The sequence below is a fragment of the Elaeis guineensis genome, chromosome 9 (genome assembly GCF_000442705.2).
Source record: "Elaeis guineensis isolate ETL-2024a chromosome 9, EG11, whole genome shotgun sequence".
NCBI classification, from domain to species: domain Eukaryota; kingdom Viridiplantae; phylum Streptophyta; class Magnoliopsida; order Arecales; family Arecaceae; genus Elaeis; species Elaeis guineensis.
Genome location: NC_026001.2, coordinates 8,784,521 through 8,790,551, shown reverse-complemented (window position 1 = coordinate 8,790,551; position 6,031 = coordinate 8,784,521). Strand labels below are relative to the sequence as shown.

The 6,031-nt window shown below is 38.8% G+C and overlaps 1 pseudogene; it reads right to left on the bottom strand.

The window, feature by feature from the left end:
• Positions 1–1,658: 1,658 nt before the first annotated feature.
• Positions 1,659–3,603, bottom strand: LOC105036686 (uncharacterized; annotated as a pseudogene).
• Between the last annotated feature and the right edge of the window lie 2,428 nt (positions 3,604–6,031).

Here is a 6,031-nt window from a genome sequence, read left to right as displayed (position 1 = left end):
TCCAACATAAATAACACCCTAATCAAAATGATGTCATTTTATTAAAACCGATCCGATTCGATTTGAAAATAATTTTATTTACTGACAAATCTGAATCAATCCAAACTTATTTTTTATATATCAAAAACCAACCAAACCAAACCGAATAAAATTTTAAAACAAACCAAACCTATGGTTTGGTTCGGTTTCACCAATTTGATTGATTCAGATTTGATTTTTGCTCACCTTTAGTGGACACAATTTGCTCGTTAGCGAAATTCCAATTGAATTTCATAACTTACTGCAGCTTTCATATTTGAAATCACCGTATAATGACATCTTTTGGTTCCATACCCAACATTTTCTTTACTAAAACTATATTTTTGCATCTTGGTCATATGGACAGTGGCAGGAACCAGCGATACCTTTCTTTTCTGATTGCCAGTGGATGATGGATCCTGTCCAGCTATGACTATGCCTGGTATTTTTCAGGTACGGTGATATATGGCAAGAAGCATAATCAGAATAAGTGTCCAAGTGTTTGTACCATGGCATCCTAGAAATTTGGGAAAGCATTGAAAGGGCTGAATTGGTGCTCAAATGGCTGTGATCAGGATTCAATAGCGTCAAGGCAATTCGTCACCTCAATGATCACATCGTCAAGGCTGCACAAACACAAAAGCGACGTACATACAGTCCATGAACACTAATCAAATTTAAGCTATTACCAGTCCCTCACTTTTTTTCAGTAATATCATCGTTCTGGATTTTTGCCTAAATTTGGTCAATATTCTTAACTGATACAAGCCATATTTGTAGCACTTGTCAATCTGTCTGGTGAATTTTCTCATGTCACAAGCTAATGAGTGGCATGAGTTGGTTATTGCTTCAAATAATAGTAATAATAATAATAATGACATGAGTTTGTTGTAAAAAAATGTCACAGCTCATTGGCTCGCTATAAAGAGAGAAGATCCCGTAAGAGTGGTCTGACCTAGTGTCCATTGGAATTAGGTGATAAATACCACTGCTGGGGTTTGTAATTGTATAGCTAAATTACATATCACAAAAAAAGAAAAAAAAAAAAAAAAGAAAGAAAAGAAGAAAAGAAATCGTATATCCATATTATTTTCAGAAACAGAGGTTGATGGGTCGTAACGATCTCCGCTTATCAAAAGATAGCATCCGAAAGCTTCTATTTATTGGGAAGCCGACCTGCTGTGTGATCTAGTCATCTCATTTTATGTTTGGTTAGCACTTCTGTGCTTGCATAATTGCACTTATCTGGCACCCAAAAGTTAGTGCCCCTTCAAGCTTGAAACAGAGAACTTCCAAGATGCATGACAACTTGGAACTTGCATGTTCTCGTAATTTCTGAAAAGTAGTTGAATAGGAGAAAAAAACTTGTAGTAGAATCTCTGAGTTGATGAGGATATCCAAGAGTAGACATCCAATCATATTTGGTCCTTCAAATATATCCAAAAAGGTTGGTAGGACAGGTTTTTGGAGGATGTATATAGTCATTTTCTACCTTTACATGTGAACATATATATCATACTTTTCATTTCTTAGCTGAGGTTTCTGGAGTATTGCCAGTGCTGGAACCTTCTCAATTTCTCAATGGAGTTTTCAGGGAAAAGTCTGCTGGAGTGGAAAGCATGTCTCCTTGCATTTTGGCGGTTGCTTTTCCCGTGCTTCAAGCACTATTGGATAACTGCACCCGCTGAGACTGAAACAGTGAAGCCTCCAACAAAAGCCACAATCATAACAAGGACGTCAGAAATTTTTATCTTAGTTTCAGTGTTAGTTGAATATGTACTGGTGTTAGAGCTTGAAATTGGGATGATGAGATCCTTATTTCCAGTGGTTATGACTTTGACAAATGTAGGAAAATTTGGAAGCACTCCAGAAAGCTGATTATCAGAGAGATCCAATTCTATCAGGCTTTGAATTGTAGTAAGAGAGGTTGAATTCACCACTAAATGATGTTGAGAGGTCGAGAATCTCCAACTGAGATAAAGCACCGAGATATGGAGGTATGGATCCACTGAAGAGGTTGCTACTGAGATTCAGAGCTATCCTCAAGCTCGTGGCATGCTTGGTAGTGTTCCATTCAGTTTGTTGTTTGCCAACTGCAGTTGTATCAGATTCTCGAAGCTACTGATGCTATCAGGTATTGCACCATAGAATCTGTTGCTTCGTAAATTCAGAACTGAAAGCTTGTTTAAGTTGAAAACTGCTGGAGGTATCTCACCAGTGAGCAAGTTCTGGCTGAGATCAAGAGTGCTCAAATTCCGAAACTTCAGGAGTTCATCGGGTATTTCTCCACTAAGTTGGTTGTCTTGAAGCTTCAAGACCACTAGTTGTTCAAGGTAACCCAATGCCTTTGTCAAATTCCCTTGAAACTGATTGGAAGATAGATCCAACAGCATCAGTTTTGTACAATTCCCCAGCCCAGATGAAATCTCTCCACCCAATACATTGTCATTCAACTCTAGATATGTCAAATTGGAAAGCTTCCCAATTGTTGATGGAATGCTTCCATTGAGTTTGTTACCGCCAAGTTGCAGACGATAGAGCCTTTGTGACCAATTCCCAGTATGGGTCCTTCGAGGAGATTGCTGGAGAGATCCACAAACTCTAAATTCGGCGGCGACAGGAGGTCTGATGGGATCTCCCCGGTGAGACTATTATAGCTGAGGTCCAAAACACTCACATGAGTAGTAATTCCACGAGGAATCGAGCCACTGAAATAGTTCTGGTTGGCAGTGAACTGAGACAGGGTCTTGATCATTGCCATACTACTTTTTGGATTCTCCCATTGAGAAGACTGAAAGAAAGGCGGAGAACTTCCAACTTGGAAAGCCTCGCGATCCCATCCGGAATAGACCCAGTTAGCTTATTTTCACAGAGATCCAGCAACGTGAGGTTCTCATAGTCAAAAATCCGTTCGGGGATTTCGCCGTGAAAACGATTGACGGAGAGCACCAGAACCTCCAAGCTCGGAACTGTTGCACCACCAACTCGAGCTGGGATGGTACCGTTGAAGAAATTGAAGGAAAGATTCAAAAGTTTCAATCTTGTGAGCTTTTCCAGCCCGGAATCCACGTCTCAGTATAAGGAATTATAAGATAAATCCAAGGACTGCAAAGCCCCAAAACTCGAGAAACTAGGCAGAGGACCGCTCCAACCATTGTAGCTGAGATTGAGGGACTGCAATCGGGAGAGCCCACTACAGTTGGAGAAGTAGGAGCTGGGGATGGTGGTGAGAGAGGTCTGAGAGAGGTCGAGGGACTTGAGGTCGTGTAGGCCGCAGAGGAGGTCAAACAAGCGGGCGACCAAGGAGGAGTTGGTGGTAGAGAGGCCGAAGCCGGACAACGAGAGAGAGGCCACAACGGAGGAGGGCGCAGGGGAGCAGGTCACCCCATCCCAACTGCAAGGGTCCGTGGTGGTATCCCACAACCCACAACAGAGATTAAAGAGATTAGAGAGATTAGTCATGATCTCTCTTTGGTCTTGGACTAGTTGGAACGAACCGGCAGCCAAACCATAAACAAAGAAGAAAGAGAAACAGCACAAGAAGAGGAATGAAAGAAGGAAGAAGACATGAGCATACCTCTCCATTTCTCCTGGCTTTGTTGTGACAGAAGAGCTTAAGCTATACCTCTCTTGGGTTCAACTCCATCGTATCTGAAGCTAGCTATCTTGCGAAGAAAGCTGCCGTCACCTCGATTGCAAAGTTTTTATTTATTTATTTAAAAAACAGAAAACCCTTTTGTACTCCGAACGGAGATCGTAATAATTCAGATTAAAAAAAATAATAATAATAATAAAAAAAAATGGAAGAGGACTCCTGATAGAGTCCGTCTTTCCTCTTTGAATCAGAATGAGATTGAGACTCTAGGAGCCCTAGATCCCATCTATAAATTCCCTCTTCTTTATCTTAAGCAAGCCATGAAAACATCAGGCTTTCTCTCTCTTCTTTCTCCCTCTTTTCTTTCGATGGAGTCGTTGATTGCCTTCATCGTGCCCACCGAAAATCAAGACCGGAGATGCCACCGGAACCAAGGTAAGGTCCCAATCCTTCCTTTTCTCTCTCTTGCTCATTTTCTCACGACCCCAGACCTCACCGTCGGCCATCGATTTTGCTGGAAATAAATTTCAAAGAAGATCCCCTGTTTTCTCCATGTTACCTTATTTTTTTTCTTTCCGTCACTGTTTGCCGTCGTCGGTCACCAGACCCGATCTCTTGACGTCGTCGGGGACTGCTCCATCGGTCGGAGTGGTGGTTAGTTGGGGGCGAGGCCCTTAGTTCGGGAACAATGGGGAGGAAGGACCTCCCTGTTCCGTGAAGAAGAGAACCACACAGGTCCTCTGCTCCCGTGAAAAGAAAAGAAAAAGGAAAAAGAAAAAGAAAAGAAAAAAAAAAAAGAAAAAGAAAAGAAAAAAAAAAAGAAAAAGAAAATAATAATAATAATAAAAAAAATATATGTGAGAGAAAATTTCTCTCATCTCTCTCTCTTAAGTTTTTCTCTCTCTAGAATTGGACTTTCTCTCTCTACCTTCTCTCTACATTTTCTCTCTTTAAATTCTCTTTCTAAATTTTTTTCCTATTTTCTCTCTCTAGACCTTTTATCTCTTTTTATGAATTTTATCTCTCTAGGGTCATTCTCTCTCTCTGATTGCTTTATAGACCCTAGGATAAACTTGAGATAAAATATGATGACCTGAGACTGCTTCGAAATTCGTGCAGTAGATTGGATCTCGATCCAATCCTTATTCAAATTAATAATATCGATCATAGTTAATCCATATTAAGTCATCCTGATATAACCTCTGATGATCTCAATCATGATTGCCACTTTTGAAGGATACGAAGATTCTCTCTCCACTTTCTCTCTCTACTTTCTCTCTCATAATTGACTTTCTCTCTCTAAAAAGGTCTATGAATCCTGTACCAAGTCATGCCTTCATCTTTTAGGGATTCATATTGACTCTAACAAGATGATCCAAAGTTGCTTTAATATCCGTGCTGTATGTCAATCTCATTTGATCATATCAAGTATCTTTCAAATTTATTATTAATGAACTCTATTGATTGATCTTGATCTAATCTGTGCTTCACAATTTCTTGATTAAGTTACTTAAATCTGACCCTCAGATCAGAGATCCTAAATTGTCCTGGTATTTGGATGGTCCGACACATCCGGTCAACAGTCCTCTTTTCTTATGATGTAATCTTATTATATTCATAGAATAGAAATTGATGATTATTTGATATTTTAAATAGGATTAGCTGATTCTTCTAACGAAGTTTGAAGATCTAAAATGAATGAGTAAGTAGATCTTATGCTCCTTATTTATTTTTAAATGATCATGTTTTTATGCAAAGAATTACTATTGATGAAATCATAATTTTTCATAAAATAAGGATCGGCATATGTGATATGAAAAAGTATGTTTTATTATGAGCATTGATTTCATGAATATGTCTTATGAAAATAGCATGATTATGAAGCATGAATTTTATATTTTTCCATCTATGTATATGTATGCTTTAAGAAAAAGATATAATGATTTCAAAGGCTCTCAGATGGCTATGAATGAATCCCTTCGGAAAGGTCGACATCCGGAGCTAGTATCCACACGAAACATGGCCCTGCCAGCGGGTATAAAGTTGGCACATGAATTAAGAACTCTGTCGATTAAGAAATATGACCCTGTCAGGGTATAATAGTGACCTTAGCACGAATATCTGTGAGCAATATTTTAAATATGACATGAATACACGATGAAAATGATTTACGATTCATGATTGTAAATATACATGATTTATGCATTCATGATGAGTTTATAACTTATTTTGTTATATGCTCTATGAAATACTTTATTTTGTATTATCTGTTATTTTTTAAATATTACATTATCATGAAAAACTTATGCTTGATCGATAAGGAAGCGCAAGTTTTACTTACTGGGCTAGTGTAGCTCATATTCTTTTTTGTTTGAACAAAGGAATAAGGTTAGGATCGGCAAAAGGAATCCAGGCTTG